This window comes from Channa argus, chromosome 1 (assembly GCF_033026475.1).
Source record: "Channa argus isolate prfri chromosome 1, Channa argus male v1.0, whole genome shotgun sequence".
Lineage (NCBI taxonomy): Eukaryota > Metazoa > Chordata > Actinopteri > Anabantiformes > Channidae > Channa > Channa argus.
The window spans coordinates 2,903,362-2,917,037 of NC_090197.1; the positions used below are offsets into that span (position 1 = coordinate 2,903,362).

General features: G+C 39.4%; 2 long non-coding RNA genes across 2 annotated transcripts; both read right to left on the reverse strand.

Moving 5' to 3' along the window:
• LOC137100222 (uncharacterized) lies at positions 1-2,804 on the reverse strand. The gene is made up of 3 exons (XR_010910869.1): positions 2,732-2,804; positions 1,758-1,833; positions 1-1,605 (listed from the first exon to the last, which is right to left on the reverse strand). It is a non-coding gene; the product is annotated as an uncharacterized lncRNA (long non-coding RNA).
• Positions 2,805-9,364: 6,560 nt separating this feature from the next.
• Positions 9,365-12,278, reverse strand: LOC137100217 (uncharacterized). Its single transcript, XR_010910868.1, has 5 exons — positions 12,175-12,278; positions 11,583-11,690; positions 11,386-11,439; positions 9,918-10,015; positions 9,365-9,709 (listed from the first exon to the last, which is right to left on the reverse strand). It is a non-coding gene; the product is annotated as an uncharacterized lncRNA (long non-coding RNA).
• Between the last annotated feature and the right edge of the window lie 1,398 nt (positions 12,279-13,676).

Sequence of the window (13,676 nt, forward strand, 5' to 3'; positions counted from 1 at the left end):
TGTGCATCTAGGATATAACAGGAAGTAATGGGGGTTAGGAAGCAACTCTAATGTGGTACTAACGTGGTAATACTGGAGTGTTTTAGCATAAAGCTGGAAACTGCAGACAAAAGATGTTTTGTTTATTACTTCCTAAACATTTATATGCAGTAGACGTGTCTGCATGTCTAAGATGGATTTTTAATGGAGACACTAACTTGGACTCAGTGATGGACTAGTATTTGATTTAGAGTAACACAGAGGCAATAATTGGCAAACACACTCCCTCCTGCAAGCGATTATACTGTAACCACCATCTAAGCTAAGTGAACGTGTTTGGACTGTGGGAGGAAACCAGACTACCCAGAGGAAACCCACACAGAACATTGGTTTTATTTCTGAGTTGTGGGACGGTTGGTATAGTGGCCACCCACCAACACGCCGCTCTCCCTGACCACACGTCAAAGTGTCCCTGGGGAAGACAGTGAACCGTAAACTGCCCATCCACAGACTTTTTTTAATGACTAAAATCTTCATAGCTGCAGACATCTTAATAGAAAGTGGATCTAGATTTAACATTTATAACAGGATTATTACTAATACAGGTGCTAATAAAGGGGATTTATACAAACTTAAACCTGTTTCCTTAAAAATCTTTTTTCTATACAACTCAACTAATAAGAAACCTTTAAGAAGCATAAGTGTAGCAAGATTCCTTTTTTTTAATCATTATATGAACATGTTGATGATGTAAATGTCAAGTCACAAATATGCTGATGCTGAACCTATTAACAAAATGTTCCCAGACAAAGTATTTCTTCTTCTTATTGTTGGTCGTACAATCCAACATCCAGCATCCACTTTGTCCAACTACAGCTTTGTTGTGTTTAGAAATGAGAAAAACTAAGGTGACATGACATGTTTTCTCTAACAGATGATTTAAAAAGTAAGAAGTAAACATAGTGGCAGTATTTGTTCAAACAGTAAGTATGGTATCAAATTTACAGTTTTCTGATCAAAAAAAAAAAAACAAACTTCCAGCCCGAAAATATAAATCACAGAATGAAAATTAAAGTTTTTACCTGTAGCGACATTAGAGGCCAGAACACAGACTAACATGCAGCCGTAGATGTTCACCTTCATGTTGTCACCGACTGATAGCTCCACACTTTAAACAATGACCGATGGTGCTGGAACTTTTATTTAAACCAGAAGCCACAAAATAACCCCATCTTTCCTTTTATGGTCAACGGCGACAAAAAAAAGCTGCTCTTAACTTTTAACTCAAACGTGTGAGGAGACGTCACCGACAACAGTGTGTTGCTGTACTGTAGTTTCCCAAATTGGAGCAGAAAGTGAAAGGTTGGAGTGAAGACATGCAAACATGTACAAGGAGATAACACATAGTCACACAGAGCTATGATTGAACATAAAAAAAAACGATTAAATGTACTGTGTTGTGCTTTAAATTCTAAAGAAATCACTTTCTATCAGGTCGTCCCAGCTTGGATGCCCCTCACTGTGTTGGTCGTCTTGTGTTTTGGTGTCCGGTGTTTAGGGTGGAGGAGGTGGAGGAGGATCAGAGATGATCTGGTTCTGTCCTGTCGTTTCTCTTTCTCTGTTCAGCTACAGCGAAGCAACATGAGAGAAGGGAAACATGAAGATGATGGTGAAGATTTCTGATTCACTTCAGCGGAAGGTTTTCAACCAGCTTTAGTCCTTTTGATCATTATGAAGAACAAGCTTACGTCATTTTTCACAAAACGAACAAACTTCACCTTTTCTGCAGGCGACAACAGTGATGCTGGTCATGATGAGTAAATAAAGCACACGTTTGCCACAGGCAACAGGAAGCTGCAAGACAAGGAACCAGTCAGAACCAGACCCAGTAAAACAGACTGTGTTTATGATGCTTGTAAACGTGGCTGAGTGTGTAAAGGTTCAGTGACACTGAACTGTGCTAGTTTCCTTTGGCCTGCTTGTACATGAAGGTTGTACTGACATGACCCCCCCCCAAACTCCACCTGTGGTGTGTGCTCCCATGCACTGTTGCTCGTGTTCCAACCTGTTCTCATTCCAGAGGTATTATGTGAAGTGAAAATGTCTCATGGAGATGTGGACAGGGCAGTGGACGGTAGAGAACATGTTGGCGGTTCTGAACTGAAGAACGCTTACACCATTACAATGTGAGCTTAGATGTGAGTACTTGTGTGTAGTCAGAGTATTACCATCATTAATGAGGGTGGGCTGGAGAAACACAAAGTCAGTTGGTCTTAACAACGGTGGTGTTATATCTTAAAAACCTTAAATTGGTTTTGTACCTGTTTTTTGTGGAGCTGCTGGGTCCGTCTGATGGGACACTTTAATGTTGATCAGTGTGGAGGTTTGGGAGGGTTACAGTCCATTTCCGTGTCGATTGGACTAAAATTTCCTTTCAAAATTCGACTTCGTCATGTTTACATTTTAAAACTCTACTTTCAACGGTGTTGAGTTTCAGATAATTATTTTGGAGCCGATGTAATGATCAAACATTACATTCACTCATCATGACACACTCTAACTCTAGAATCCGGCATGACACTTGAGATCAGTACTATCAGTACTGATTTCACAGGAGGTGTCGACAACACCCCGCCACAATAAGATACCTTTTTAAAAACACATCTTTACTGAAACAATCTCGGATCCTGTAGCTTCACCAGATAAAAATGTAAACAGGTATTAAGATAAGACAAAACATAAAAGCTCTTACCTGCAGTGCATTTACTGCCCAGAAGTAAGAATAGCAGGCAGCGTGAGAACTAACCCTCTTCCTGACACAGTACTTAACATAAAGTGTTTCATCAGCTTCTGTCTAAGCTGTGAACAGGAACTGGGTGGTTTGTGTATGTTTCTCAGTACATATTAAGAACAACAGGGCTGTTCTGTTAATGTTCCAGAGGTATTAGATGTAGAATACACATCTGCTCCTGGTGTGTAAGGCTAAACCCCCTCCAGATCCAAAATGTTAGGTCATCCTGTTGTTGAGAGGTTATTATTTGATCTTCCAGCAGTAAACCAGAGCTGCTCAGATGAGCTGGTGAACACTGTTGAGCATTTAGCAGCTAAAGAACAGATAATGGTACCAAACGCCTAAATGTTCATGCAACTTGTCTTCTAGCTTCACTGTCAACTGCTTTTGAGGTTTTGCGGCTTTCTGGAACCTCTGCTGACGTCTGCAGTGATCTGCAGCAGGGGCGGATCATTGGGGCAGTGCACACTTGGCACATTTGGGAAATTATTTAAAGGTTTTTATCTCAAATGTAAAAACCTTTTGGGATATGATAAACTGTGTGTTTATAAAGTCAGACACGTCAAATATGTAACTTTTCTCTGATGTTTCACTCCAAATAGTAAAATAAATAAACTAATACTAATAGATACAGTTGGGGAGAACTGAAAGGACTTTCCTTGTGATAATCTGCCTGGACAGTGCCACCCGTCTGACCCCTGGTCTGCATTGTTCCAAAAGTCAATTTTTCTTATTGGAGCAGTGATGGATGAACTCTCACAGTGACTTTTTCACAAGAGACGCAGAAACACAACAACCCCTCACTGAGTTTAAGTCTTGTGTGATAAAAGTCCAGGAAGACAAAAGAAATACGGTACTTTATGTGCAGTAGCTCCAGTAAAGTAACTGATGCATTGTATGAAAAGACTTTATTGGTAGTTGGGGAATTTTTCATAGGCCTATATCCATTACAGTTTACTTGGTACTTAATGCTTTAAACTCCGAAGGGTTTAAAACAAAAACATCTGATTTGAAGGATTTAGCTGAGAATTAACTCTCACTTAGAGAAGAATACATTCATTAAACAAAGCCTGCACATAATATTCACACATCATATTATATAATATGCATGTTTAATAAGTACAGAAGTTAGTTTACTGATCAGGTAGAAAGTCATTGTTGCTTCTCAAATCTGTGTCCTAAAAACTACATTCAACTAATTTCAATTTTGTTTTCTTGAAAAACCTAATTCCAACCACATCATGTTTTCTGTGAAGATAGAGAGAATATGCTGACATGTAAAATAAACATGTCATGACTGAACATATCAATGAAATGTTAGCAGACGCATTTATGTCTTGCAGTAAAATATCCATTTTTACTATGTGATCGTGTGTCCAGTTTGTGGGACTACAGTGTTATTAATGTGTTTTATGGCTGTGTTTAGGGGGCGGCTCTAGCTCAGTTGGTCCACGGACCACAGGTTCAGTGGTTCGATCCCCAGCCCTGGATATATGTTGAAGTGTCTCTGGGTAAGACACTGAACCCCTAACAGCCCATTCCCATCCCCAGCTGTGCAAGCCGGTCCAAGCCCAGTTGCGTCAGGAAGGGCATCCGGTCTAAAAACTGTGCCAAATCAACATGCGGACAGATGCAGGACCCAAGAATCAGCTTCAGGTCTTCTGGTCTGTTGCATCTCATTAGGATCCCGTCAAAAATGTAGTCACGTTTGCAGTGTAGATGTATAGAAACTGAGACAGGGTTGTGTTTCCAGATGTTGTGGTTTGCCCAAGTATGTGTGTTTGACATCTCTCTGCCTGAGGACCTAAGTGAAAGCACGAGGCAACAAAGCAGTAGAATATCTAGATTAAAACTGTAAGGGGCTAAGGCGCGCACACACAAACCAAGCATCTGCCTAAGGAGTGGGTGGGTTGGTCGTTGTAACAACAATACTCAAATATCTGGAGCAGCCCAGTGAACAATCATAGTAGCCATGTAAACCTGAGGGCCGTGAACAGTTAACAGGAAGAAGCAACATAAGGCTTGAAAACGTCAAACTTCTGTTTTTTTTTTTTTCCTGTGGCCTCAGGAAACAGTGACGCAGAGTGGGACTGGCCAAGTAGCATGTGGTTTAAAAAAACGCCCACTCGACACAAAAACACGGTAACACATTAAACTTCTCCCAACCAACATGAAAAGCTAATTAAAGAGTTACCTGCATTTTTCCCATCAGGCTTTGGGTCATCAGACCTTTTGTATAGAGGCGCCGTTAGCTAAAGCTGCCTCTGTAAGACAAACCAGCATTATAAAAATCCCTATTCACTGTGTGTTTGCACATATAAAAGTAGAATATGTGGATTTACCACTCGTCTGTCCTTCTGTCGAGGATGACGATCACTGATCAGTCCACCTGAAACTTGTACCAAAGAGCTTTTATTACCTTCAACCAATCACTTTTACACCACAGCCTGCTGTTATACACAGTACTAAAACCTCGAAGGAGGTGCACTTCTCGTTCTCTCATCCTGGACTCTGTTGGGTTTTTGGTTTGATGCCTTAAAAGGGATCAAAGTCAAGTCAAGAGAATTTCATGTTGGTGTTCACTGCTGGTGATCACGCTTCAGTCATCACAACAGCAGTGTTCATCTGTTACGATTATGTTGCTGAACAAACTCTGTTCATGTAAGTATGTATTTAGCTTTTCACACAACCGTTTTCGTGACTCATAATTGTAGAGGAAATCTGAGTCTTCACTCTATAGGCTTCACAGCGCTCATAACTCTGCTTTATTCAGTTGAAGCCAAAGAACAATTAGTTTTTTCTTTTGGTGACTGAAAGATTTAACTGGATTGTTTACCTGGAAAAGAGATCATGGTTTGTGCAGCTGTGCTTTCACTGGAGCTCTCTGCACCTTCCAGAAGAGGAGTTTATAATAAATGTGACGTTTGAGACATATGAATGTACATTCAATCACATGTAATTTGTGGAATGTTTTATATATAACAAAAAGGAGAATTCACATAGAGAAAGGCTGTTTATAAAAATGCATGAGGTGGACATGCATAAGTTATTTTCATATTGCCTGATCGTCGGATTTGACACAGCAACAATCCTATCAGACAGCAATGCTCCATTTAATCCGTTTTTCTCAGCACTTTCTTACCAAGTGTGGGTTGATACCTTAATCCATCCTCCACCACATCATGAATGGGAAACATTTCTTCATTTCCTGCCAAACAGGATGGCAAACATCACATTAATAATCCACGGAATGATCACCTGCTAATCTGTTTCAAATGCATCATTTGGCTGACCGACATTTAATTTATGTGAACTGCTTTGTTTCACAGATAAATGTCCTCGGGCTTTGTTCACCTTGTTTGCAGCACCTACATCTCCCAGTGGAGATGGTGAAGATGAGGATGAAGAGGAGGAAGAACGTGAAACCAAACAAACCAAACTGCGTGCTCCAGACTTCAGGAGAATATGGAGAAAAAGGTGGACATAACTCATTATATGACCTAAAACGTGTTAATGCTGCTACCACTACCAGTCATTGTTATTTTTGGATGAATCGAATCTCAATTCCTCAGGGAAACTCTCCTGCCAATCAGGGAACTGCAATCTAAAGTTATACCTGTGTTCAGCAGTGATGTAGGTGGTGCAGTCAGCGACATTTCAGTGCAAAAAATAGGTGTAGCTGAAGTTTGCAGGTGTTGACGTTGGTGTTTTTGGCTGATTGTTAGAACGTCCTGTTAGAAATAAAGAAAATAACAGATATGACATCAATTAGCTAATGTCACACTACTCACAGTTACTGAAAAGGGACCTACATCGTGTCCATTCTGTTCACATAGCTGAAGGAGAATCAATTATGGCGACTCTGACTTTGTGTTAGACGTTACAGTCAAACACCTTCAACCCTTCATTAAATAGTTAAAGAACCCAACAAACAGAAAGCAACACTGGCCCACGCAAAGCAACAGGGACATAAAAATAGTCAAATACTTTTGCTTTTAATGCTTTAAGTAAACTAGTAATCATGCACTTACTTTCTTTTACATAAGTAGGAACATCACTGTAAACTTTTTACGAAGATCCTTTTTTGTTTGTGTATTTGTACACTGTGTGTATTTGTACTTTTTAATCTGCCTTCTTTGTCACTTATTAGTTACTTTTTGAAAATGTGTCATTCCACACTGAACAATAGCACATGTCCAAGGTGGACACTGACTCTTGCCCCCCCATGAATAGCATTAAGCATTAAAGATAATGGATGGATGTTAAACAGAGCTAATGGATTGTTAAAAGCTCTTACCTGCTGCCGCATTACAGTCCAAAACGACCATTAACAGACATGGTAACTATTGTCCTGACACAGACTAAACTGACTGAACAAACTGGGTAAACACCCTTTGTAATGGAGCTGAAAACGGAAGTTCTCACGACGAATATTTTTGTCTTTTGTGGTTTCATTTGAAACTTCATCTGATGGTGTAAATGCTGTGGGGAACAGAAGTCAGCATGGGAAAAAAATGATTTTAGAAGCATTCACATCATTTCTATATCAGGCTGTATCTGCACCCTCCCACCTCCTGCAGACAACCACAAGCAGCATCGGCCAACAGAATTTGAATTTCATGACAAAAATAAAACTGATCAAATGAAACCCTCAAAACAACAAAAGCAACAGCACATACTGAGCAAATAAAGTTTATAAATGATGGTATGTAGATTGAGTTAAGGCCAGTTAAGTCGTGTTGACAGCAAATGACCAGAAAAGACTAATTCACGTTAGAGCTCAGAAGGAAGTGCAGCAGGCAGCTTGAGATACCAACTCTCGCCCTGACGCAGATCAAAACAGTCAGTACTAAGAATAATGTCTGACTTCATCTTCAGTCTGAGGCGCGAAGAGGAACTTGGGGGTGAGATCAGTTTCTTAGAAAACCTTAAAGAAGATGCCACCTCTCCGTCTACTCAGACACATGGTGAAAATGCTCAGTTCCAATGGCTTTGTTCAAAAACTACAGGTCCACGTCCTGCAGAAAGACAAAGTTAGAAAGCAGCTGGTAAACACTGTGGAACGTTTTTGGTTACAGAGCAGATAACTTCATATGTTTCACATAAATGAGTAAACAATACTTCATATGTGGCTTTTCCACTGATGATCATGTCCCACTGATGCCAAATGTCATTTTTATTAGAAAATGTAATGGTTGGACTGATCTTCATGAGGCTTTACACATTTAAATCACAGTGACATCCAGTGGTTGGTAAAACTTACAGCAGCAAAGCAGTTTAATTAATGACAGAATAACATTTACCAAATAAAAGTGTTTTCAACCGCCTACAAATCATCTTGTGATGACAAACTGTGGGGGAACATGTCACAAGTTTTACCATTTGGAAGATGTGGGGGTGGGTTTTTGTGCCAGTGGTAGGTAAGTCCACTGTCTAGCAAACTAACAGTCACATTCTTATTGCACAAGAATCAGATGTGAGTTTTATTGAACTGATACAGAATTGTGTGCTAATAATAACTTTTCCCAATGCAGTTTAAGGCAACACTGATAAATGAATCACTCAAAGTAAACGTCTTAGTAGTTTTGGGATAAAAGTCCCAATTTGTCAAAAGCTGATATACTAACTCTAGAAACTCCATTTAAAATTGTTTTATTTTAAAATTGGAAATGTTATTTCTTCAGAATGCTTTAGGTAAAAATATTTAATTCTCATGTGTGTAACCCTCAGTCTTACCTGCAGTTCCCCTTTCTACCAGCAGGGACAAGTGTCCACTATCCAAGGGACAAGACTTCAGCCCCTGGGGGCAGTAGTTGATGTTAGGTCATATTCATTAGGGACGTGAATAGAGATCATTGTAACATAAAGTGAAACAGCATTAAATAATATAATCAGTATGGTCACTGTTGGACGAGCAAAGATTAGCTCTCGGTGTTTATGGGCCAGTGAACAGCAGGATGTGACACAAAGGATGTGAACATGTGGGTCTTCAGATTTGCAGTCAGATTTGCATGTTACAGTACATATCATATATGGTAACATAACCCAGTCTTACTCCGACTCTATCTTCTGGAGAATCTTTTTGTTTCCCCTCCAGCTTCTCGTTACACACCCTTTGTGGCAGGAAACTTAATCTGTGGCCATAATCAATTAGGGCTCTGCTGTACTTCACACACAAATAGAAGATGTTGGCTCATCAAAGGTTAATTTTTAGGTCGGTGTAAATAGGTAGAGTTCTTTTGGAGAACGACGAGCTGTACACCACAACTGACCACACCTCTTAGCCCACACACCCAACGTTGTGGTGCGTTAATTTCCTCAGTCCTATTTTTAACATGTTAAAACATTGACATCAATAACAAAAATTAACATTCTAACTTCCCTAATGCAGGCATATAGTAATGCATATTGTACAAGGGCTACGTCAGACTTTTGTTTCTGTGTCTACTATTAGTCTATCGTCAACCGGTGACTCACATGTCGTAACTTCTCCACCTCCCACTACTATACCTAAATGATTTATAATAAACAGCAATTATTCCAAAATGCTCACAGAGAACTCACAAAATGGGACAAAGCATTATTGGCATTTATTTCTTAGAACACTCTTACATTTATTTAATTTTTAAAAAATGTAGAGTTGAAGATTAGAAGCTTGCAGTTTTCACCCATATTTGCTCCGTTTCCACATTAGAAAATAACAGCTTTCCATTTAGCACCACATCAGATTTTATAATTGAACAAATTGTAGAAATAGTTAGAGATGTGACTGGTTTGTGTGGATTATAAATATAACTTAAATCAAGGACGACCGATGTTTAATTGTTTAAGCAGTCGTCCGCAGTCGTCCACAAACTGCAGGGTGCTTACACTTCGGGTTCCCAAGTGTCTTTGGCCAACACGCTCCTTCTCCAAGTGGTAGCCTGTCCAGTTTAGCACCTATCACAACAATTCCCACATGGGATCGGTGAAGTATTAAAAAACATATTCAGTGTAATTAGGCTAAACCTACCACTTGCATCATTATTTACCTCACATTTGGTTCTAAATGGATATAAATATCACATACTATTAGCCATGCTAACTTTGCATTGTAGTGTCTCATCTCTTTTTCCTTATAAAAACTTTAGGAGACAAACATTTTTACCTGGATTATTTAGGTCCAGATGTGATGATATACGTGGTTTTCAGGGTTTACGTGTTGCCCAATTAAGGAATATGTGGAGTGTTTCAGCTGTGATTCCCCTGTTGACAAGAAAATACAGTCAGCACAATTCTAAATCCCAGTTTTCCCCTTTCTTGACAGCAGATTTCACACAAAGCTTCCAGGTTAGTAATAGTGATGATTTACTGCATATAAGGAAAAGTGTGAGTGGATGAGCTGTTGATGCTTTACTGGTTCTCTCTTCCATTTGTGGAGGATTGCAGTAACAAAGGACATTGACTGAATCCAGCTAAAGAGTTAAACGTTTACGTTGACACTATCATGGTTCAATGTTAATTCTCATTTGTGCCAAGTGAAGGAGTGAGATTAAGATGGATCGTGAGACTGACAGGCGGATTTTTGCAGCATCAGCAGTAATGAGGACATTGAACTAAACCGTAAACCAAAGAGAGAGCTAAGAATCTCAATTAACCGGTCAGTCTACATTCCACCCCTGATCCATGGTCATGAGCTCTGGGTAATGAGCTAAAGAATAAGATCAACAATACAGGCTGCAAAAATAAGTTACCTCTCTGCCAGGCTCTACCTTGGTAAGTCGAGTTGATAAGAGAACCAGTGGCAGACCCAGAACTCAATGTAGGGATTCTATATGATTCTACTTGTGGTTCCCAGAATTTCCAAAGGTAGAATGGAAGGTAGAGGCTTTAGCTATCAAGCTCTTCTCTTGTGGAACCAGCTCCCAGTTCAGATTCGGGAAGCAGACACCCTCTCTACTTTTAAGTCTAGGCTTAAAACCTTCCTTTTAAATAAAGCATATAGTTAGTTATAGTTATGCTGCCATAGGCTTAGACTGCTGGGGGACCCACCCCCCAATGCACTGAGCTCCTTTCCTCCTCTTGACCATCTCTCCTCTCCTCTCATCCAGCAATTGTCACCACTGTATGTCATTAACTCTGTGTGTTCTCTCCCGTAGTTGTCTTTGTCCTCCTCTGTCCCCCTCTCTCTGTCCCTTTCTGCAGGTGTCCCCCGGCTTTGAAGCTGTGTGTCTTCCAGCGTGAAGCTACTGGTCCTACCAACCTGCCCGATGTTTTGTTGTTGCTTTTTGTTGCTCTGTTCTTTTCTCTCTCCCCTTTCCACTCACCCCAACCAGTCAAGGCAGATGGCCATCGACCCTGAGCCTGGTTCTGCTGGAGTTTTCAAGGGAGTATTTCCTCTCCACTGTTGCTTAGGGCTTGTTCAAGGGAGAATGGTTGGGTTTTTTCTCTATATATATGTATAGTCTTGATTCTGTAAAGTGCCTTAAGATGACTTAAGAGACAAAACTATTACAGTACTGTATGTAGTCTTCAGCTACAGTACTGTCACAGTTAATTAATACACACATAAGACAGGACGGCATCTAGTTTTAGATCCGTTTTCATTATAAAAAGGTGGAAATCTGATTTCTTACCGTTTGTAGTTTCATACTGTATTTCATCATAGATGTGGGGCTTTGTTTTATTTGCTGTCAAACAAGATTATGAATTTCACGTTACAAATCCACAGAATAATCATTGATGTACACATAGTACAGGATTATGTCAACAGAATCCACATTTAATTCATGTACAACTTTTATTTTCAAATGAATGTAATGGCTTTATTCACCTGAGGGATTGCACCTGAATCTCCCAGTGCACAGGACGATGATGACGATGCAGAAGAGGAGGATGGCTGCAGATATTCCTAACACCAAACCAAGAAGTAGCTTTTGGACTTCAGGAATTGTAGACAAAGCACAGAGACACAGTTAATGTCCAATAGTTGGGAGTAGCAACTTCTTAATTACCACTGAGAAACTGAAGTACAATTCAAAATCACTTTGCTATTTCTAATTTATCATACTCAATATATTTTTTAACCACAGTAATTTCAAATCTGTACTTGAAATAAACTTTGACTGCATGAAAACCCTATGAGGAATCTTAATATTGATATATATAACTATATATATTCAGTATGTACCACTAAAATATATAACTGTGGCTTTTACATATTGAGATGTAATGATCTCATAACAGTTACTCCAACTGTTAGTAAAGTTGAAGTGACAATATTGACTGATTATCAGGCTTATAACCTGATCTCAGTCAGAGAGCGGCTAAATATAAAGTACTTACTGACTGAGTCCATCAGACATACGATTTCATTATAGTATAAAGGTTTGTCTCTGTCCTGGGTGTTTGGTGTTGCACAGTACCTGTGTTTGTGAGAAGTATTGATGGTGCAGTTGGTGACTCTGAAAAAGGTGAAGCTGCTGAATGGGATGAAGTTTCTGTTGTAGCTGTAATCTTGATGTGACCTACAGATGGAGGAAAAAATACAGAAGTGCATTTTACAACAATGACTTCAGGGCAGAATGTCACATTATTCACAAAGACTTCTAAACTACATCACATTCTTTTTACGGTGGGTCATCTGACATATTGTAACTGCGTCTGATTTAAAATATAATCTACCTTAGAAAAAATTATTCTCAAAAAAATCCAAAATATTGTGCTTGTGTGTTTAGTTCATACTGTACATACAATGTTTAAGGTTTAATTGATCAAAAAGCAGAACAGCTGTGATAAAGTCTGATGTTACCTGATGAAACCACTGACAGGTTCACAGCTGATTCATTATTACAGAAATATGTTCCAGCATCAGAGACTCTGACACTGAGAATCTCCAGTGTTTTATTTATTGATGAACTGTAACGATTGTCTGGATCATCAATGTGTTTTTTCACTCTGCCACCATCAACTGTGAGGATGTCGACTCTGCATTGTCTGTTTTCTCTGCTCCACGTCACTTTACCCTCCACAGGGTGACGACATCGCAGAGTGACTGATTTCCTCTCTCTGCTGACTTTAACTTGGAATTCTGCTAAAGACATACTGTACACTGTTAGAGTGAACAACCTTAATTAATTAAATCTGCTTTCTGAGAAAATGTGTAACACTTTAATCCTTAATTTACTGTTTCAAGATGCATCATGTAGATGTAAACAGTAGGTTAGTATAGAGACTATTGTACAGGATTGTTGAATTAAAAGTTGTTACCTGCAGCGACATTACAGCCCAGAACAAAGATTAACAGGCACATGTAGACGTTCATCCTCCTGAGACAAGATTGAAATGAACCACAAACACTTTCTATCTGAGCTGAAAACAGGAACTTTGCTGCTTTCTCAACGTGTATTGGTGTCTTCTTATGGTTTATGAACATGGTAGAGTAACTACAGCTCTTTATCACTTTAAGAGAGAACCTCCTACTTGGTGTTAGAAGGAGACATGCATGTTATTACCATATCAAGTTGTTAGGCATAGTTGCATACTTCCCCATCCTGTACACAAATTACTGTCACCATCTGAAAATAGTTGTGGTGGTTTTGTGACTGTGGGTTTTAAAGCCCCGTACATCCACATCAACATAGTGTTGACAAGAATGTTCTGATCACTTGTGTAGATGTTTCGCTCAAAGTTAAATTCTTAGTAGTTCATTGAGAAATGTGTCATTTTTTCAGAGAAAATTTTAAATAATTTTAAAATCTGACATCTTAACCCACCATCTCACCTGTGCTCATGACCAAGGGAAAGGATCATAAACACAAGCAGCTGAAATAGGTTTCCTCCTCAGGGTGGCCGGGCATAACCTTAGAGACAGTGCAGAGCTCGAATATGTGAAGGGACTTTGGATTAGAGCCTCTGCTCCTTTGTT